The sequence below is a fragment of the Ischnura elegans genome, chromosome 13 (assembly GCF_921293095.1).
Source record: "Ischnura elegans chromosome 13, ioIscEleg1.1, whole genome shotgun sequence".
NCBI classification, from domain to species: Eukaryota; Metazoa; Arthropoda; class Insecta; order Odonata; family Coenagrionidae; genus Ischnura; species Ischnura elegans.
The window spans coordinates 13,869,943-13,893,799 of record NC_060258.1 but is presented as its reverse complement, the minus strand read 5'-3'; positions in this window follow the sequence as shown (position 1 = coordinate 13,893,799).

Below are 23,857 nucleotides of genomic sequence, written 5' to 3'. Positions count from 1 at the left end.
TTTATTGTGTTGATCGAAGTGCGATTGACCGATTCTTTCTGCAGAATAGGAAGTGGCTTCGGGGTTTTGAGTCACAAGATGGTAGATTGTGTTGGAAGTTCGTATATATTATCGCTACTAAATTGAAACATAAATAGTCTGGCTTCCTCAGAGCTTCCTGTCGCCCTCCAGGCAAGGTATTTTTAAGTTGAAAGTATCATCGACAGCTTCGAGGTGGAAATAAGCTCACCATAAGACTCTCTACCGGACTGCCAAAAGAATACACATATTTCACATGAGTATACGCTTTCGCCAATATTATACGCAAGTCTCACTTTGTTATGAACTATAAAACATTTCAGATGCACATCAGCTACCTTTCCATTTCTCGGCATCGACTTTCCGCGCCGACGAAGTCTACAGTTTCACTAAAATACCCTGTTATCATGATGGAATCAGTAACAGGAAGCTTGCTAGGATCAACCTAAGAATAACCATATTCCTTCATCTTTACGCAATCTATCGCTTTCAATGGAGGAGAAATAGATCAAATAATAGCCCTGAAGTCATAATGAACAACTCCGATAAGTCTGCACTTCAATAAATGAATCATAACCACGCCGTCGCATGTATTCAATTCAAGTACTATGGCCGTGCCACCGTGCCTCCTCGTACTGAACTATGACGTCACTTTTCTACCAGCCAATCATCGGGCGTTTTCGCTCCTCACTTGCAATTGAAAATTCTCGTGAACTTTGATGCATTAAATATCGCAAACCACGTCATAAAATAATGAAAAAACTTTCACCGAGGTATACAAACATATATTTTTATATAATTTTGGGGCTATTGATTATATCTGAAATATATGCAAGTTCCCTATTCTATTGATACCCACTGCCACTCTCCCTGACTGTGGGCATAGGCTATTGCGGCTTCATTCTACCCCCACGGACATCCCTCAAGAGAGAACACACTGACCTTTCCAGGCATTTCACATCCTACTGCACATTTTATGTTGATTCCTTTCCACTCTAGACTGCTAATTTGCATACGAAAATAGGTCAAAAGTAATTCATAAGAAAGGAGAAAGGGTTTCCCCGGATTATATAAGGGTTCACTCCTTTTAAAACACTCGGACAGGGTGGTGAGAAGAATATTTTTAATTCTTCCCCATAGGGGGTGGGAGCTAAAATCATGTATGCATAATATCAAGGATAATTTCCCATCCACCCACTCAAGTATTGCGCACAAACATTCTAACTGCAGCCATAAGAACTCTTTTTCTGACGTGATTACGACCAGATAACTCTTGAAATATTATTTCATTGATTCACACAATGAGAGCAAGTAACAGGGCATTACTCCGTGAAACACCACATAATATCACAGAATATGTATTATTTAAAGACAAAAAATAACTTCACTTGCACATATTACGCACACAATCACATAGTCTCTATCCGTAAACAAATTTCCACCAGATTTAATATTTGCTTTATTGATTGGATCTATGCCCTAATGTTTAAATGTGGTACACCAGAGACTTAAAAAGATCAGGGCTTATTTCCCAAGAAATGTCAAAACTATAACTACAAATAGGTATTTTAACCGCCACCCTTAAAAACTCTATTAGTGATCTGAAATCGATCAGATAACTTTTAAAAAACTTGAGAATTACTGAAAAACAAGAAGCTTATCAGTTTCAATAAATTAATTGATCTATATTCGATGAGATTATATTATAAATATGCTAGTAGAACTAAAACTTTACATATGAATACCAAACCTCAACCCAAAAAACCGTATGTTAAAAAACGATGTCCTATGCGTAACTTTTAAAATGTTTGTTTTATGAAAAAGTCTTATGGAGCCAAATTTTTAAAGACAATTTTAAAAAATAACTCGGATCATTTACTGACTAGAATTAACCATGAAAATATTCAACCGCCATCCATGAAAAATTTAATTTGTCGAACGATGTCGACCATTTAACTTTTTAGACTAGCATATTTATGTAGGATACATATAGCTCATATCGTTTAAATATGAGAACATTTAATATGTTTTTAAATATCACTGTATTGACATTAATCAATTTTATCACTTATTGCACCTACTGGGCATAATATTCATACCTTTTGCCCTGGGAAAAAATTCATACTATTTTTTAAACCATTGTTTTGCTTGAGTCGATTATTGGTCCATGTCCTTGGATGCCTATCTTAGGCCCCCGTACGTCTTCCAAGTAAACGTCCCACTCTGGTTATTCCCGCTTTCAGATCATTCCAGAGTTCCGATCTGATCGGGAAGGGGTCATGGTCCTCACAATCCTCTGACTCTTCGAATATGGCTTCATTGACCTTGAGAAGAAATGGCAAGATGATAAAGTTGAGGATCAATATGGTCGCCGTGATATTCCATCGGTAGTGTGCCAACGGATGACCGCCGTCCAACAGAAATGGCCAAGACAGGGCCAACGCAAAGGTCTCCAAATGGAAGACGAGGTCGTCATAAGTATTCATCTTCCAAATTTTCATCCGGTATGGCGTGATAAACAGACGGTAGACCATCCACAGTGTGTTATTGCTTCCGTTCGTTAACCACCTGTTGGGAGAAAAAGACATGAATTCATATGAAGAACACATGACTTGTGCAACAATGCATACATGGCTCAGCTCAAAATCGATTGGTACTCATTTATGCCCTGACAAATACCCATGAAAAAATAGAAGTTATTAAGAATACTGAGGGAAAATAGTAAATGTTATTGATGAAATTAGGGAAATCCCAGAGATTAACAATCAAACTTCACAGCAACTCTGTACGTGTAATTTTTGGGAAATCACTTGTAAAAACTGGAAAACGAGTATATATTAGTAACCTTTAATATAATATTAATAGTAATGATATCCCTGTTAAACAATACCAAAGCAGAAATAATCATGTCAAGAAAATATTTACCAAAAACTGGCCAATCATCCCATATTAATAGACGCCAAGATCCCATACCAATAGATAAAATATGTTTGATAAATGTTCATATAAACTCTTTTTATCGCAAAGTGTTGATGAAAATGATAATATTGCCAATAATAGACGAAATGAAATTATATGATATTTCATGATTGATAATGCAATACCACTCTCCCATAAAAAAGACAGTTCAATACCAGGAAATAATAATAATGTCTTTAGTAAAAATGAATTTCTGTTCGTCAGTCTCACTATAACACAAGAATGGCGGGAACGATTTCGTTCATTTCGGTTTTCAAAAATTTGCGTAAGTTCAGAATTGGTTAAAATGTGTTTAAATTATTATTCCATAGGGCCCATGAGCCCTTGTAATAGGCCGAGAATCATTTCCATAAGAAACTCACTTGAAGTGCGTTGTCAATACCTGCATATCTTATTCTTTTGGATATTTAAATCAGAGATAATTGTTACATATATTGTGCAAAGATATCTGATAAAAAAATAAATTAACATTATTCTTGCATTCGATTTTCTTTTTCCACGCCATTTACTGTGAGTTTTGAAAAAAAACAGTCATACATATAGCGGAATATTAGCGTTTTTGGCTAACAATCTCATTGACAATGAAAACACTTTGTTAAGGCCGTATCACACTAGCGACTGCGACCGCCGCTGCGACCGCGATTTCGGCTGCGACTGCACCCCATCACACATTGCGGCCGACGCCACGATCGCGCATGCGCACGTATGAACGTTTCCTGCTTGTGGCTTGTTTGTTTACGAAAGCCCAAAGAATAGATAGAGAGCAGCAATTGTTGAAAATGTTCCTAAAATATGTTAAAACGTACTTCATTTTCATTCACCTGTGTACTCGGGTGCAATATCCAATATACTGGGCTTCCATCTTCACTTTAAAAATCCAAAATTATCTCAGCGTTACCTTATAACCTTCTTGAACTTCCCTCGCTACGGTAACCAAAACAAACAAACACGTCTGCCAAAGGGCGCGAGATTGAAATGGAGCTCTCTGATTGGCTGCGACTGCGACTCAGAAGAATAGCCGGTCGGCTATTCTTCTGAGTCGCAGTGGTTGTTGATTTGGGGGTGGGGGGAAAAGTTTTGGAATCAAGCTGGGATTGGTAATTCGTGGAAAAGAATAGGGGGGGGGGGACACAGTTTGTCAGGTGGGTTGTTGGGCTGGAGTATTTGGGAGGGCGATGAGTAATAAGGGGGATGGGTTGGGAAAGGTTATGTCGTTGACAAGGTTTTCATTTATAACTATTTCTCGTATTTCCAAGGCATTCATCCTCCTTCTTTTACAAGTAAAATGGAGTATTTCGGGGTCGAATCTACTTCCGTGCCCCATTTCCCGGATATGCCGGGCGAAAGCTGACGTGTCATCCTTGTTTTTCCAACATGCCCTGTGTTCATTTGCCCTGGTGTTGAAGTCTCGTCCCGTTTGGCCGATGTAACATGAATCACAATCATTACATTTTAATTTATAAATGCCAGATTTTAATGTTGGTTCAATAACATCTTTAGCATTATTTAACAATCTACCCAAGGTGTTATTATTATAGAAAGCAACTTTGTATTTGTTTTTTGGGATAGCTTGGGATACAGCATTAGACAAAGGGCCTATAAAAGGTATTTTACACCATTCAGTTGGAGTTCTGGGTCCAACGGGTAGCAAGGAACTTGACTTGGTGTCAGCAATATGTTTTAATTTCCTATTTAAAATTCTTGTGATCAAAGATTGCTCATATCCGTTATTATGGGCAATTTGTCGTGTGGTATTTCATTCCTCTTTAAAATCGGTAGAAAAATAGAAACCGGTAATAAATAGAAACTGTGTATTTTGTGGAAGTAACAAAGTGTTTTCATTGTTAATATGGAACCCTTCCACCACGTAAATGCTTCAAGTTTTGATTTAATCTCCTTGACGACCATCAGTACCGTTTATGTAGTTTGACTCTCTTTCTATGTTTATTCACAGAAAATATCGTAGTATTTAGTGGATAAAATGCTCGCATTTCATAATTTCTTAATAAATTTTGTGCATGTAAATATTTAGTACTTACTTTAAGCTATTTTCGTAAGTATCCTCTTTACGCTTAGTAAAGATATTTGAGCTGTGTATGTAGTCTAACATAGTCACACTATTAACTGCTCACTACGCAAGAACTTTCTAGTCTTTGATTGTTTACAATGCTAAGGAGAGGGCTACAAAACTTACGTCGTTGAATTCAATCAAATGTGCGACGAGCTAACCGCACTGATGAGCAGCGAGAGACAGATGATAATAAATAGTCGTATTGGTGCGGCAGAATTTCGATATAGAACGACTACATATGAAGGTGATAAGCTTAGAATGCAAGGAGTTAGTGAAGAAGAGACACAGTAACAGCGAGCAGGACGCAATAAAAATAATCGATGAAGACGTAGAGCTACTGCGACCCTTGAACGAGTACCATTCAACTACGATCGGTTTGTGAATTATTGTGCCGATAAATCAGTAGCAGTAGGAGAAAGGAAAATCATTTGTCAATTTTACGAGTTGTTAAGATACAGCGGTGAATCTACAAGGTTAAGTTGTGTTGATGAAAAAGTAAAATTTCCACAATTGGTGCCCCCAATACGCTCATTATTCCTATAATTGGAAATGATTCTAAACCCTAATTGTCAAAGATTCAAATATATAACAGTTGTTTTCAAATGACTCCGTGTTATTTGTATACTTAAACACCGAAAAAGTAGTCCATCAGAATGAACTTAAGTGATGAAATCTATTGTAACTGTGGTGTATTTTATTCAAATGAAGATATTATATTCATTTGAATTTCAAGGAAGTTTTATTTAATGACCGCATTTAATAGTGATGGACCGAAACTTTTTTCAGTAGTTACATATATCGTGACATAATTATCTGTAACACTGTGATTAGATAAATGTGGTTTAAATACGGTACGAGAATGAAATGGTTGGACTTCCACAGATATTTTATTAACAAAATTGGCCAAATCGGTTCAGCCGCTCCCGAGTTTAACGTAAAGAACTAACTGCAATTATTTAAGCATACATAGATAGATACGAAGTTTAACGAGTAGTTAGTTATTATTAATAACGAAATAGTTATATGATTATGTATCTATTTATTATTATTAAAAAAATGAAATGCCATTTTATTGAATACTACTGTTTTTACAATATTATTTCGTCAATTCTTCAAGTGAATCTTAAGTGTTTTCTAATTACCATTTTAGTGCCTCTTCAACAATCATCAAGTTAATGGAGCACTTTTTTACGTTTCTTGAATGATGGAGTACTTTTTATCTGTGCACTGAAGGAATCTCACTCAATCGTAGTGTTTTATCGAGAAGACTGTTTTTGTACATTTGAGGTTTTTCGAACGTCAAATTCCTTTTTAATTTTATAATAGCGTGTGATATGCTTAAGATGATGAGAAATATTGCCTGGGGATGAAGAGTTCTTGAAGTGCAGAAGCTGGTCCAGTGATATTCATTGTGAACGCGCTGGTTTAAAAAGATGATATAGGTACCGGGTGATATCCAAGAGAAACAAAGAGGTTTGGAAGTACCCCGGTTATTGCCATACTAAGTCTGAAGAAGGAGAGGAGAACCCGAGAATCTGTGATAATTTATGTGAAGTCAGCAAAAGCCGGTCTCTCTGTGATAAATATGGTTTACTTTTATTCTAGATTCAGTAAAAAATTGTAGATGAAACTTTTGTGACTTAATTGTTAACTGCGAAACTAAAATAAAAGATCTTAACATTGAAAACCTCGGGCTCAACGATTTTGAAATAAAGAAGCTCTAGAGGGATATAAGAGATGCCTAGATAAAGGTCCAAAGTAAAGATATTGTTGAGATCAAATCATTGGTGCTGAACATGGGTGCAGCGTTAAAAATGAAAGAAATTTATGAAAATGAGATCCATGAGATTAGATAATTATAGTAAATCCAAAGAAAAAAAATAGCCACCACAAATTTATAGTACGCTATCATTTAAGTTAGTGAAAAAAGAATGGATTGGAAAAGAGGGCAGTAAGGTACAGTGAATTGATCATGGTGATTAGAAACTAGGAAATATATATGAATGATCACATAAGATGCTTTTTTTAGAAAATTTCTGTAAAACATATAATGCCAGAAAAAGTAATAAATCTCATTGTATATCCTTCGCGCAACTTTTTCTGGAGCGGAATTCTGTACACGCCAGCGACGATTGTCGTTGTTGGTAGCGTGTCCTACCGACGATTCTCAGTACGAGCGATTCCGCTGACACGTTTTACCGACGATTGTCGGTAATCATACCGACAGTTGTCGGTAAACCCGTCGGTAGCCACTGACTATTTCCAAAAGCTCGGTAGGACCTACCAACACTTTTTAATAAAGTTATCGGACTTTTGTTTACACTTTTCGGGACAAGCTGACGGTTTTAAATTATTATCTCGGACGTAAGAGACTTGGGAGCGCTCTAATTGTATGTTTTTCATGGTGAAAATAATTGAGTAAACACTTGAAACGTAAATTTGAGTAGTGGGAGTGGTAATTAACTTTGCCGATATTGCAATTAAATTGAATTATGCTTTCGAATAGTGCCATGTATCGAAAAAAAATATCTATATCCTCTCATGTTATGAATGTAACATATTGCTTCGCTTTTAAATGACTCATTACAAGAGCCGATGAGTATCTATGGTTGATTCGTGAAGTTTGGATCCAAAATCAAATTATATATAATTTGATCAAAATGGAAAAATTATCACTTCCGCAATTGTTACTCAAGAAATTGACTTTAGAAAACGTACAATAGGTCGCACGAGTTCACAATCACAACGCTCGCGATGATTCCTTCCATGAAATTTGTGTATTCCCGGACTATTCTCAAATTCTTTATAATTTAAATAACCCTTAATGTCATTTTAAGTGACAAAGAAGTTCTCTAATTACATAATTACCCCTGTGGAAGTCGTAAACTTGGGGTCAACAATGAGGAAACGAATTAAACAAGCAGTGGGTAAAGATTAACGTACGTTGTTACAATGTTAATAAAAATATTTACGTTACTACTTATCACAAGAGCAAAATATTAAAGGCGTAGGTGAACGAATGTTTAGCGGAAAAAGTCCTCCTCCGGACAATAGGGGGAACATACAAAATTAACAATTGAATTTCCTTATTTTAATCCAAACTATTGTAAAACCCTTTACTTATTACTGCTTTTTAGCTCCCGGATGTAAATTATAAAATAAAAGAACAAATCATTACAATCAATATCTTTCCTTTACTAGCTGTTTTCTTGCCCTCTGAAGGGAGGAAGTTAGAGGCTGTCTCCATTTCTTTCAGGATAAGAGTTCAAAATTCGTTAAAACAGCATTTTTTAAAGCAGAGGTCTCATTTAGGTCAATCTATGTTCTTGGTAATTCCTTGAGTCAGTTTCGTTCTAAAATGGTAAACAAGGCTATGAAAATGAAAGGGTAACTCAGAGACGGGGATATTTACATGAAAATATCCGTAAGTTCACTTATATTTACATCAAAGTTACACATACAGTCATTTTCAAAAGTTTAATGGACAAATTTTGTGGCACCACTTCTGCAAGGAAATTTTTAAATGGTATACAGTATCCTTTTCTCCTTTCGTAGTTTTTTGCTGCGCTCCGCAAACATTCCGCTTGTACGTGAATATACGAGGGTTGCCCAATAAGTAGCACACCACAGTTGTTTTCTCATCCGACAACAATGGTGCGAATGCGAAATTTTACGTATGCATCATTTGAAGTTTTTCGGGTGCGCATAACAAATTTTTGGCTTTTCAGACTGATAGATTAGCTGCAGGACTGTTTTAAAGTGGCATCTGTTAGTGATGTGCGTTACCAGCAGCATGCCACGATTGAATTTCTCACCGAGGAGAAAAGAAACGTAGAGGATATTCACAAATGTTTGTGCAAAGTTAATGGAGGACCTGCTGCCAATAGGTGTACAGTTAGTTGCTGGTTTCAGAGGACTATGACATCAGAAGGCAGATCGGCGGTGGTCCAAGATTTGCAGCGGTCAGGGAGACTATCCACGGCTGTCGCACCTGACACGTTGCAGCGAGCTGATGTTGCTATTGGCATGCCATTAATGTCAAGAGGCAGAACCAATAATATTTCAAAAGCACATAGCCTCAAGACGTTCTTCCAGCGATTTGACGCCATACACCCGAGGTGATGTTTTGATTAAACGTGATAACCCTCGGCCCCACACAAGTTCAAGGACTGCTGAACACATGGCAAAATAGGGTTAGACAGTGTTATCCCATCGAGTGTACAGCCCTGAACTGGCTCCCTCGTACTTCCACTTGCTTGGGCCATGACGGGATACAATCAAGGAAGATATTTTGAGGGCAACGAGGATGTGATTCACTCAGTGAAGAAATGGCTCCGTGACCACAATAGGAATGGAACCAACAGGGCAAGCATGCCCATGTTTCCCGCTGAAAAAGGGCCATAAAACTGGACGGAGAGAACGTAGAAAAATAGGGTGTAAAGTTGAAACATTATCTTTCGTGTGTGTGATTCTCATAACTGTCAATTAATAAATGTCGAAGAAAAAATATGGTGCATTACTTTATGGACAACCCTCGTGCATGCCCTCTAAGGGATAAATTATTTTCTAACTGCAAATTTATCACTCCGCACCTATTTATGTCGGATCTAATGAATATTTCGAGTGTATTTACTGCATAATTGCACCGGTTTTCACCCCCAGTTATTATAATACCTATAACGTAATACTTTTTATTTGAACGCGGTGGCATATAGTGGCCAACGTTTTGAGCAGAAGTAGTGAAGGTTGAGGGTTGGGGGTTGTTTCTCATAACTTTTATCAGCTCGTTTGGTAAATGTAAAGGTAAATGTCCATTTGGGTCTGATTTAAGTGGCTTCGAAGAGTTCATGGGAGTGCAGAGATCCCTACAGATCCCATCTGTGGCTCAGAGTCATCTTCTCTTATGATCTAGATTTTATTTTCTATTTCATCATGGCAACGATTTCGAAGACATGGTTATTCCAAGAATGACCCGTTAGCATTTCGTGAGTCAACCACATATGAATCTTAGACTCAAGGAGGTGTTCCGTGACGTCTTTTGTTTGCTTCAATGCCTTTGCTGACCTTAAATTCGTCCCTCAGCTGAATCAGCATTAGTGGACCACGGCTTCTATCTCCCTTGAGTCGTCCCTATAGTAACGGCAAGACTCTCGGAAAGAACGGAGTGAAATAGTATAGACTTCATTTTCGAGGAGATGACTGCGCGTAATTGCCGATTAAGAAGTTTATTAGTGATGTGTGTACATTCAAGAAGACAATTTTGAAGTAATGAAAAGGTTTTTGTTTTCATTGAAAGTGTATTTTAATGCGGAAAAATTGTCCCAATTCTGTGTCCAGGCACTTTGTTCTTTTGTTCGTATTTTTCGTCGGCCTATTTTGTGTCACCCCTTGTTTATTTAGTAAATGCAATCACAAGAGTCCTTTTCTTTTCTAAAGGTTATGGGTACTAGAACCTCCTCATTTAGCGAAAAAGTAGGTCCCTATTCTGTGGTGTTGCATTGCTGCTGTATACCTTGTTTTGGTGACCAGTTTACGCATTGTGTGTAAATTGTTTCTTGGAATGAGTGATTGGCATGAAAATAGGTCTAGTTGCAGCTGAGTTAAACTAGTTGGTGATGGTTTGTGTTTTAGTGTAAGTTATTGTTTAGTGTATCAGCGATTCATAATGGCCTCGTCTATTTCCAACATTGTGAATGTTATTAGTAATAGAATTAAGGACCTGGAACATAGGGTCGAGCTCAAGAATTTAGGCCCCCCTAGGCTTGTGCTAAATATAAATCAATAGCAAAAGGCCTCTAAAGCACGAAATAGTTTCGTTCGGAAATTTTACAATAATTTGTACAACTATTCCGATTGGTTGTGTGGGTGAAAAGTAAAACATTATGTTTTTGCTATCCTTTTATGGTAATGGGAATTGCGGACCGTACATGGACGGTGGATGGTGTCTCTGATTTAAGACGTTTAAAGGATTAAATTTAAAAAAAAAACGTGAATTGAGTGAAAAACATAATAATGCTTCCATTGAGTATGCCGTGTTATGCAAATTTGACATAAGAGTCCAATTAGATTGTGAGTACAGATTAAGAATTCAAAAACTAAAAAAAGAAGTGTCAAAAACCGTTACGTAATACATTAATTGATAGATGAAATTAAGTTTTGTGGGGCATTTGAATTGGCTTTAAGGGGACATGATGAAAAGGAAACAGTTTGTGACAATCCTGGCATTTTTGGTGGCTTACCTCATCTTATGGCTGAATTGGATTCAACATTGAAACAGCATATTTACAGGACGAATAACTGAATTTTTTGGGCTTATCCGAAACAATTCAAAACGAGCTTCTTGAATCCATAAATGCCGTATGCCTGGAGATTATTCAAACACAGTTCATCGCAATTGAAGCAGACGGAGCAACAGATTGTGGTACATTATCCCAGCTTGTTTTTGCAGTTTGCTATGAACTTAATGGGTCAGTAAATGAGAGATTTATTAGTTTTGTAATACGAAAGGGTCATGATCCAGCGTCGATGAGTTAGGCTATTTTTGGCGAACTTAAAAAGCTGAAAGTACGTCTGATAAAACGCCTGAAAAAGTGATTGCTCGAAGTTATGACGACACTTCCGTTATGAGTAGTAAGCACACAGGGGTACGGGCAAGAATGAAAGTCATATAACAAAATGCATTATTTGTGTACTGTTATGCACACATATTAAATTTCATTATTGAACAAAGTGCAACTCAAAACATGCAGGAAAAAATATTTTTTAGCAATATTGAAGGTTTTTTTTCATTCTTTTCTCAATCTACTAAAAGAACAGCAGTGCTTGATGTTGTAGTAAAGAAATGAATACCTGAAAGCTCAAGCACTCGTTCGAGCTTTAAATCAAGAATCGTTATCTTAATATTCAAATATCAAAATTAAATATAAGGGTGCTTAAACAAAATAATTGATGATGTGAGCATTATTACTCCACTGTAAATAAAGCAGTTGGTTTGCATCACTTTATCAAAGAGGACGATTTCCGTTTTTGGTTAATGTTTTTCAATAAAATTGTGCCTCATTTTGACATTTTGTACAATGAACTACAACAATAGAAAATTAATTGCATAAAAGCCTTGAAGTATGTAGACGAAAATAAGTTTGCTATATAAACTATTAGAAACTCTTCAGAACTTGACTCCCAAAATACCCAAAATACGACTTCATAGGCCGAGCCGAGTTTTAAACGTGGTCAATTTGAAGATAGAAGAAATGTTTTGGCTAAGGAAGTTTGCGATATAATTATGACGAGAATTGAGGATAGTTTTAATAATTGGGACTATTTTTCTGTAGAAAAATTATTCCAGCCTATTTTGTTTCGAGAATTTACCAATAGTTTTCCAGAACATGAACTTAAAACCGCAGCTAAGCTATTTAAGCTAAACAAGGCGGAACTGAAACAAGAACTTCTTGTTGTATACAGCAGAAGAGATTTTTCAAAGGCAATCAGTTCATTGCGGCTTCTTAATTTTATTTATGACTACAACCTAAAAGAAGTTCTCCCAGAATCAGTTAAACTACTTCAGACTATCTGCACCATACCAATGACAACAACACAAAATAATTTTGTTTTTCGGCATTGAAACGAATGAAGACATTCACAAGAGGCACGACGAAAGAAGATTAGAATCAGTTCCCTTGTCATGTATTCAATCTAAAAAAATTGTTGTCCAGGGCTGATATCAACGAACGTGTAATTAATCACTTGCTGGACGAAAGGAAAGAATGGACTTCTGCTACAAGTTATATAACTAAAGGCATGTAAGTAGAGTATTTCAGATTTTGTTAAAAATGTGTGAGAAATACTTAATTATTGATTTTGAAATCATACTGTAGTCAAAAAGCAACGCCTACACAGCAATCAATGATTAAATCTGAAATAACAAAGCGCGCGCATTCTAGAAGTGTTTGTTGCCTAGTGGAGGTCATTGACTCTCCCCTCCCTCCTCAGGTGTAACAGAAGTCATTGCTACTTAAAGCATTCCCAATAATGTACAACTTTTACAAATAACTCATTATGATTGCAAAACGAACAACAGGAGTGTAATGCGGGCATAACCGCGTGAAAAATGTAGACACTTAAACGTAAAATTACGAATTTTCGTTTGTATTTGCAAAATATCGCAGCAAAAATATTTTTATTTTTCAAGATCATTGATCCGTACAATCCAGAGTGCAGAGTAAGCCTATCCGTATGAACGAGAGTCTACTGCATTTAGTACTTATATATGAAGCTTTATTAGGAAAACGAGACATTCTGATGAAAATAACGGAACATATGGCATCACAAATTTAATACCTAGATTGCCTTGAGAACTCACTATAAAGCCGATGTCCCACGGTCAAATTTGCATCAAAATATTTGCATCAAAATTTTTGGACAAAATTTTTGATGCAACTGGACAGGGGGTGTCCCACGATGCATCTCATTTTGATCAAAAACAAACGAAAGACGATATTTATATAAACAGATGTGGAAACTTGTGGAGGTGAAGGATTCTGCCTTTTTAGCCGGCGAAATTGTCTAAACAGGCCTATTGAACATAAAAGAGGCGAAAAAAGAAGGAACGCTGAACTTGGCGTTGGCCGGAAAGGGGGTATGAAAGCGTTGGAATAAGCATGCTAAACATGTTGGCGAAGGAGTTGGTCGCCGATTTTCCCGATGCTATCGATATTAATTGACGATAAGTGATGATATTTTCATGTCCCTTATCAGCAAGGTTGAGGGCAGAATAAAATGGCTGGATACAAACATGAGGCAGTTTATTCCCGCGACGAAAATGTCATTAATAAATGATGGACATTGTGGTTGAGAAGATGTTATGAATAGTGCTATAAACGTGCATTTAAATCACATTTTTTCTCTCCTAATCTAGCAATTGCTAACATAAGGTCCTTATCCTATAATCATAGAGATAGAAACGGGCAGCTGTAGTGTCACACAGGTTAGTCGTCAGTCCATATTAGTCATTTCTCCAGCTGCTCGCTCGCTCGCATTGTATGCCCTTCACAAAGCTAACCTGTGCAATTCGGCCTCGATACCTTAATTAAATCTTTTATTCTTTCCAAAACATCCCTCCTTGTATTGCGATTCTAAAGATCGCATCCTTCTTATTAAAGATCAATTCATTATTACGGATTCCCTAGTTGAGAGTTTCCATCGCCTATCGAGACCAATTTCTGCTCATTTTTACTTTTAGGGCCACAACAGGCGATGAAATAGACGATCACGAACGTATATGTACATTTGAAATAATGTTTTAAGAATTCACTTCACGGTATGGTGACATTATAAATTCAAAACTAAACTAAACCATTTAGTATTCAATACAGTACTAATGAAAAAACTCAACCGGTTTCGATCTTTTCAGGTCTTTATCTAGAGGTTTACGATAATGATAATGACCTGAAAATGTGGAAATCGGTTAGCTTTTTGATGCATAATGTGTGGAATACAACAAAGTTTATTTTTGTGTCCATAATATACACATTTATTAATAAAAATGCTCTTGCAGACGATAAACAAGTTTAACCTATGTGGCCTGTGTGTCAGCGCTTCGCGATGCTTTTTTGTGGAAGGCCTTGTGATTGGTTGGTTTCATCCAATTGGATGAAAATTTAGAACCTGTCCTATCCATTTGTACAAATCGGTGTTTTGTACAAACGATAGGACCAAAAGCCAGTTGGATGAAATTTTGACCGTGGGACAGGGTGCGCGTCAGTTGCATCAAATTTTGATGCAAATATTTTGACGCAAATTTGACCGTGGGACATCGGAATAATACAAAAAAATACAAAATTTTTCCCCACTAATGTGCCCCGTTAGTATTTGACTCACGAGCCGCCACTGGGGACTCATTTTTTAATGCGAAGAATTGAGAAATGTTATTGGTCTATGCGCCTAGCCTCGCGTGCGGGTGTCACTTTCCTACCAAAAAATGACGTAACGAAGTTGCCGGTTGCACCGACGAGTATCGGTAGGGACGTATCTCAAATCGCGTTTCTCTCAGTGAGGTCACCAACGATCGTCGGTAGCCGTGTACAGAATTCCGCTCATGTTATCAGGACCCCGGATGTACAAACCAGTCTGGGGAACCACCTTCATCGAAGTCAGTAAATGTTTGCCTCGTGCATTACGCAGTTCTCCCGTATTTTTTCAACGGATTCCAGGCTATTTTGGTAACAATCCTAATTTTATTGTGAGTAGAGATGATTTACTTATTATGGGAAGGTCGGAAGAGGAACATCATTAAGCCCTGCAAAATGTGATCAGCAATGCCAAATTGGTTAATGCAAAATTGAATGGAGACAATGCACAGTGAAATTTATGGGACCAATTATTTCTGAACAAGGGATGCCAATTGATTCTCCAAGAGACGAATCTCTAAAGTCAATGAAGAATCCAAAAAATAAAATAGAGTTGCAACGACTTTTATGCTCATATAATTATGTAAAACGTTGTGTTTCAATTACGAATCAGGTCATAATACCATCATTTTAATTATATCTCGTATGATGTGAGGCACGATATGGTGGAATTTCTTAATATTAGTATAATCGGACAAAGCAATATTTACACCATTGAATTGTAGGAAAATTGTATCAATTTTCTGGATTTGACGATCAACGGGTGGGGAGGAAACATGGTTTCCCTATTTACAGAAAGCACACATTCACAGGCATAGTGATCCCCGCAGACTCGCAACATCCCACCGCACACAAACTTGCAAACATCAGATTTATGGTACACAGAATAGTGAATATCCTCTTACAGAAGAAAATTTCCTTTCATTTTTAAAATGAAAAAGCTTTACCTAGGTATTAAAATCATTGTTGATAAATCAAACATGAAATATGCATTGGATATTGACAACAAGGGACACACAAGAGTAAAAAAATGTATTTTCTTAGCGAATCAATTATTTTGATGGCCTGGCATGTCAAGTCAAATTGCTGAGTCCATTCAGAAATGCAGACCCTATGAAAAGTTTAGGCCGTATCAAACCAAAGAGCCATGACCCCTCACTCTCACTAAATTTCGATTTGCAAAGGTAGGACCAGATTTATTAAAATTCGGAAACAATCTTTTTTGTCATTGTAGATCATTTTTCACAATGGTTAATAGAATCTGGTATCCAGGATAAGTTGGCGTAGTCGTTATTACAGCGTTTTGACGAATATTTAAATGGTCAAGTTTTCCAAATACTATGATTGCTGAAAATGTGCCTTTCACGTCGTAATTGTGTGAAAGGTATTTCCAGGAAATGGATAAAGCTCTTAAATCATGTTCTCCTCATTATCATCAAAGCAATGGTAGAGATAAGCAAGGAATTAGTGTTTGCCAAAAGTAGTTAAAAAAGCGGTTTGAAGGTGTATTTGATTTTCATGAAGTCCTCATTGAATACAATAATAGTCCAATTATAAGTCTAGGAGACTCACCCTCTCAAGTACTAAATAATCGCTTTATGAGATCTAGGTTGCGCTTATCACTATACCAGTTAGAACCAGAAATACAAGGAGATTTGTAAGAGAAACTGTGTGCGAGACAAAGTTAGATGGAGGAATAATATTATAAGAAAGCTCTTTGAAAAGAAGAGGATTTTTTTAGGGAGAGAAGGCAGTGGTAAGAAGAGCAAAAGACAAGTATTGGGAGAAAGTGACTATCATGAAGTAGGGAGATTAGCAAAATTCCTATACGAGTAATACAGGTAAAACAAGATCAGTGGTTCGACATAATATTTCGCAATTGAAAAATAAAAAACCGTCTCATTGTCAGAGTTATATATAAACTTTTTTAATGAATGAAATCTTTGTTTTCTTGGTAAATATAGTGCTAAGCACTAGAAGGTTGGCAGGGGTTATTTGACCCATTTTTAGAATTCAAATAAATTTTTCTCTTGTTAAAATATTTCATAAAATTTTAAAACGTTTATATTATCTTCATTTTGGTCTGTATTTTGAAAAATTAGCGTATAATTTACAATATAATTGTTTTATAATTTTTATGACACATGGTTACACGTTGAAGGAAAGCTGGGGGCCAATAAACTCACAACTAGTTTTCGTGTTTCCTACTCTTTTTCTTTCCCTTCGGCTCTTTTGTGCTATATATATTTTATTTCCCGGAGAAGGCTTCTGTGGCAGATGATTTGCTTGATTGTGAACCAGCAAGAAACCGGTTCAATAACTGTTTCATCCCATGGGCTCCGCCTGAATGTCAAAATCTAGGCATAGTGACTTATTATACTCAGTCTTTCGATATTTCTCAGGAAGCGAAGGGAAATAAAACGTTCTCGATCGTTGCTATGCGTAAAATACATACAGTTATGATATTTTTAATTTTTAATTATTATTGTATTACCCACACCGGAAAATCACACATATCCAATGTGTGTTGTCCTTGAGCAAAGATTCGGAGGTGTTAGAGAAATTACTATTCTGCAATGCTACATCATGTTTACGAATGACGGTTTCTTTTTATGGTCATATGGCATTATCACTCGATCTTAGCTTTTGCCAGATGTCCCACCGTAGTGCCGCCTGACCCCGTCGGGGTTTGTGGTGGGCGGACTGCACGCTGCGCCCCAGTGCAAAATCCTGTCTCCTTTTGAGGGAGTGGAGGAATTGAATGGATTGTTAAATTCTATTGTATATGTATTCTATGTATTCTTCTCTTCATTCATGTATTCATTTGTTCACTGTTGAATGAACGTTCGTAAGAACATGACATGGCGCAGTCGGTAGTGCTCGATCAGGGCCATGTGCTCGATAGTACTCATCACATCGTAGTCAGACGACGCGACGTGTTGAAAGTTAAGTGCAAGAGAATGTTTCAAGGATGCAGCAAGCAAGGCATCCTAATCCGTAAGTCTTAACGGGCAAGGTGAATGATGAGTTACGTTAGTTTAAACAGAACTTGGAGGTATATTAGTTGGCTTCTGGACTTGAAACGAAGCCGAGGGAAGTTAATAATGCCATTTTACTGAATTTAATTGGTGAGGACGGAGTTGAGGTCTTTCATATGTTTCAAATGTGGTCAAAAATGCACAAAAATACATTATATATATATATTTACTGTAATTTTTGGGAGGTGGATTTGCCTGGCGTCTTGTGAAATGTTCATAAACTATTTTTCCAAAAATAATTACGTTCACGGTAAACACCAGATTTCCTTATTTTAATGATCATTCATCCATTCTAATTCATGCCCATACAGCTGAAAAATAAATCATATACTGGTCGATGTGAGCAAGATCAGTGAAGATGGCGGCCATAGTTATGTTAATTTGTAAATACACGCGAAATACGGACGTACTTTATGCGTAAATTTCAATTTCCATCCGCGAAATATACACATGGAAAAATGGTTCTCAATACATGAGAATTTAAAAAAAAGTTCTTGCACAGGGCATAAGAAAAAGCGAAGTTAAATTTTTTAAACAATATTGTAATATAACTAAAAACAAAAAATCAAATTCTCAATTTTTACGGCTCCACTGTGGCGATAAGTAAGGGAAGTGAGCGGGAGTGATACAATTATAATCTGGTTAAGCTCGTCATCTCGTTCGAGACTACTAGGACGTGCTATTGGTGGAACTCCGCCATCTATCCTAATACCAAAAGAAAATTCGTACTTGACTAGCTACTGATGTATAGTTATTTTACGTGGTTATATTTGTTTGTAGTATTATACGTATTGGCAGAATTGACATTGTGTTGTAATCCTCGATGACCGGTACGTTGTGTTTATGCTCAACCCGGAGCTATGTTTTGGAAATCTGCTTCCATCCCGCACGTTATTGCGACTCGTGCAAGCCAACTCCAACGGTTTCCTGTCACTGGATAATTAAGGGAAGGTATGTTTTATCTTTATTTTGGGTGAAATGATTGATATCACTGTAAACCATGCGCGTAGTTCTCCATTATGTTTCATGAGAATATTTTCGTACGCGTATTCTTCAATATTTTAACTAAAGATGTGCTATTACACGATTAAAATCTTCTATTTTCAAGTAATTTGGCAAAATTACGTCGCAATTATGTTGCACGCCTACTTATACGCAATTAATTATGTTATTTGAGTATATTCATGTGTTGATCACATGGCGCCAGTAGTTGTATCCAAGGTAATTATTTTATTTATGTTTGGCTATTGTTTTCCTTTCTTGTTGATTTATGTATCTAGAGGACTAGTGGCCGTTGAAGTTATATGAAAAAACGTCGTAATGTCATTCTTGTACGTATAAAATAATAGATTATGCGCCGTTTACTAATTAGAATTCAGAATTAGTAATAAAATTGCAAACTTCACAGAATACTGACTGCCTATATGAGTCTTGGTCAAATTGAAATGCCGGGAGCTCCTATTCAGATCTTACAAAAGGATATATTTTTGCTTGACTTTTAAACTGACTACTTATTTTCTCCTTTCAGGAAGTGGCAGATGATGCAGCCTTGGTTTCCTGAATTTAAGTTTCACCATTTGCAATGGGTTACAACGCTTGTTCCGTGTCAACATTTATTCTACTTTCCGACTCAAATTTGTTTGTACTTGATTTTGTGCCATTTTTAAAAACTAAATTTCACCTCCTGTTTGCTGGCCCTTAATGCTTGTTAGCAATTTTAATGGCCACACTTATTCTTTGTGCGAAAGTTTTTTTTTCTCTTTGAATATATATTTTTTTATCTGTATGTTCTGGTTTCCTTATATTTTTCATCCATTTAATCAATGCTATTGAATACCTCATTTCTATAAATGTTCATTTAACTTACTCTTTTCACAGCGCCTTTGAACAGAAAAAATTTTCTCTGAATTTAAAAAATAAATAGTGTAACTTTTAAATTTTGCATAGGTTCACCTTATTATGAATATGTATATAAGTGGATGTGGGTCAGAAAATCAATATGCATAATTCATGTACGAGGGTCTACAGATACATATGAATACTACATGTATGGGTATTCAGATTTCCAAATTGTAATACGCACATATATACATTCTGAGGAAATTTTGAAGCACTTTTACGTGAAATATACAGAAATAATATGGTAATTTTCCATCGTATACATATGTATATCTCATGTATGGGTATTCAGATTTCCAATTTGTAATACGCACGTAAACATACATCCTGAGGGACTTTTGAGCTACTCTTACTTGAAATATTCAGACGTAATACGATCGTATTCCATTTTATACATAGGCATTTGGTCACGTATTTTTTGTATATTATTGATGTAATACAGATGTAAAACAAATGTTGTCTTATCTGGGCCGATTCCTCCAAAGATGGGCTAGGTTGATGCCACCTAAAGCCCGTAGGAAAATTGGATTCGCTGTTTTATTGGTTATATGAGAATTCTGGAAGTAAATCGGAAACATCAGTCCAAAGACCGTCCGCCTATTCTATTACCATCTGCGTGTGATGGAAGCGACAATTCCAGTTGCAATGGTCAAAATAATGAATTCGATGGAGACTTCGGCGTAGCAGCCAATGCATAGCTCTATCCAATGAAACGTCGCTGCCTTTTATGAGGTACATGCCAAATAAACCAGACAAATTGGGAATCAAGTACTAGGTTTTGACAGATTATTAATCAATATACTGCCTAAATGCTTTTCCACATTGTGGCAAAGAGGAAGCTGGGCTATCAAATGAAACGTTGTGGAAATACAAAGTTTCTAAAATGACCGAAACATAGAAGAATTCAGTGATAAATATAAATTTTAACATTTATTTTCCATCAATTCGGCTAGCAGAAAATTTGAAAAAATGGAAAATTTTTCTTTTAGAGATGATTAGGAAAAAAAGGGGATTACGCACGAATATTTTAAACCATTCCATGCAAGTAGACCTTCTCGGTTTTCTTGTTACTTAGTTTCATGTAACACACTAGGTATAGGCTAAAGAAATATTGAGGATATTATAGAGATTTAACAGATGAAACTATGAATGTACATGCATTTTTTGTGGCATCTCTTGCTTTCCCAGTCAAACATTATAAGTTAACGAAGCTTAAACTGGGATGCAGTTACGTCGTACCAAATCGGATCGTGCACAATTAAAAAGCGTTATGTCATTATTGTTGACTACTCAAGCTACCGCACTTCTTACTTTTCTAAAAATAATGATGACATTACAGTGCCCTGACGTTTTATTGAACGCTCATAGAAAAATATGGAAGGAAACCTAGTGAAATAACAGCAAAAATTACCTTAGGGTCAGATGCATTCTATCTGCGTGAAATTCCATGGTAGCCATTAGCAGTGCTTTTTCTTTTTTTATCGACTGAAACCTTTTAACACGGTAATGGACATCTACGAAAGGAAATAACCATGAATATTATGAAATGAAGTGAATATTTTGTAAGGAACAGGTAGCCTGTAGCATTCGGTCTCGATTCCTTAAGGAATTCATTTATTTTTTGGAAATACCTGTTCTTGCATTTTGATTTTAAAATATAATTTCCTACGTAATTTATAAGAACTTATAAATACGGCTTGCCTTAATGAGAGTTTTCATAGCATCTTGCGATCAATATTAGCTCATTTCCAGTTTCAGGACCACACCACGCGACGAAAAAAGCGATAATTGTTTCATGGTCTAAGAGACAAGAGGCTTTATTTCATTCGTTGGTTTAATCCATTTTGATGGAAATGTAGTACCTGCTTAACCCTGTTGAGCCACATCGAATTTGATACCAATGTGTGGACACAAAATAGTTTGCCTCGATTATTCAAGGTACAAAAATCACCGTGGGAAAGGATAGATTTTCATTTTATCAAAATTTGATCTAATACTAATATAATCATCTAATACTAGACATTGAATGCTAATCTAAATTTTACTATTCATGCCACTAAATGAAGGATTGACCGTATAACGAGAAATAGAAACTAAATTATTCTGACTTTTATTATGATTTAAATTTGAAAAACATTACTTTACCTGTAATCATCTCGGTCGGAACTGTATTTGTAGAGATAAAGGAAGAGGAACCCAAAGTAGAAAAGTGCAGCCAGAGAGAACCACCCTGGAAAGAGGGCCATGACAATCGATATTGCGATGAACCTGCAACCTATGGATACGGAGGAAAATCACAGGTAAATGCAGGAAGAGAAAGTGAAAATTCTGTAAATTCGTTATTATAACACATTTAATGCTCAACAATATAATCACTATCGTTTGCCATAAGAACAAAGAAAGAGGATGAAAGGTCGTCCTAGCACAAGGTCCGACCGACGACAATACGTGCGGATTGTTAAGAAACAACCCAGCCAGAGCAAATTCCGAGGTAACCTCGTTCCCCGGCGGAAACACGTGCGACGATGAAAAACATGAAAATACCTTTTCCCCATGTCGCTGAATAAAATAATGCGCAATTGATGTTTGATGCAGTGGCAACGAAACCCTAGGGCGGGCTCGCGGGGATACACTCCTGGGGCAGGGACTGTAAGCGCTAGCTTTTCTCCTCTGCCACCAGAAGGGGAAAGACGGGAAGGATCAAGGAAAGGAGGCGCCGCCGCGATGAGAGCCCGTCCAGGGAAAGGACGGGGAAGAAAGGGCGGGGACGAGGAGTCCCGCACCGTCACAAGGGCGGGCGGGCCCTACTAACAGCGAAACCAAGCGATACGCTATTAATATTCTACCAATTCTGGTAGATTTTCCTATAAGGAAGAAAAATCTATCGATCGAATCGGTAAATTGATGTTTGATGCAGCACAACCACCCACTTCCAACACAAGTTTGATCTTTATATGTTGCAACCTGACTGGACTTGCGCAATGACTCAGACGCAAGTCGACCCATTTTCGGGCAGATTGGCAATTTTATTGGTGATTAGATGACCCGGTGAACTTACCTTCTTATCTTCCTATCTGCAATTATTTAAGATAAGTTAAAGTATTCCTGATACGAACACAGAAGTGGATGTTAAGAGATACTAATATGGTATAATACCTTGTGAGTGGATATGGAATGCTGATCCTTCTTTGATTAAAGACCATTACTTTCTTCATACTCATAATTTTTCCCACATTCCCAGCGGCAGAGATATTCTTATGCTGTGTCCCCTTACACATCTATCCCCCACGAGGAAGACATTCGACTTTTTTCACCATTTCCTTTCGCAGGGACCTACACCGCATTCCCTATCTACCAGCTGTATTACCCGACTGACCGAGATCCCCATAAGCAAGATTGACTTTCAGTTCGAAAACAACACCGATTTTTAATGCCAAGGAGTGCCGATGGGCACAAGTATAATAATGGTGAATGCCTTTTTCCGGGAGAAGTTGAAGTGATGCTCGGGATCTGGTTGCCGATGTTATTTTCTGAAACTAAATAGGTAAGGTAGAAAAAATATCACGGCTCTCTTACACATAGGCGGGTTCGATAGATTTTCGTATGTAAAGATTTCGCACACCATGACTTAGTTCGAGTAATCTTCGCTTACCTACTCGCTTCATGAGATCTAGGTTCCGATTATCACCACTTATCATACCAGTTAGAACCAGAAATACAAATAGATGTGCATGAGCAACGGTGTGAGAGACAAAGTTAGATGTAGGGAATGAGTAATAAGAAAGCTCATAGGAAAGAAAAGGAATACGACTTCGGTAATGTAACGGCATGGGATACTTGTTTAGTACACTTGACACGTATTTTCTCTCTCTTAATTTTAGAAATCACTGTTTCAACTCCACCCCATTCGTTTAGATTAATTACTTCGAATTTCATATTTTATAATT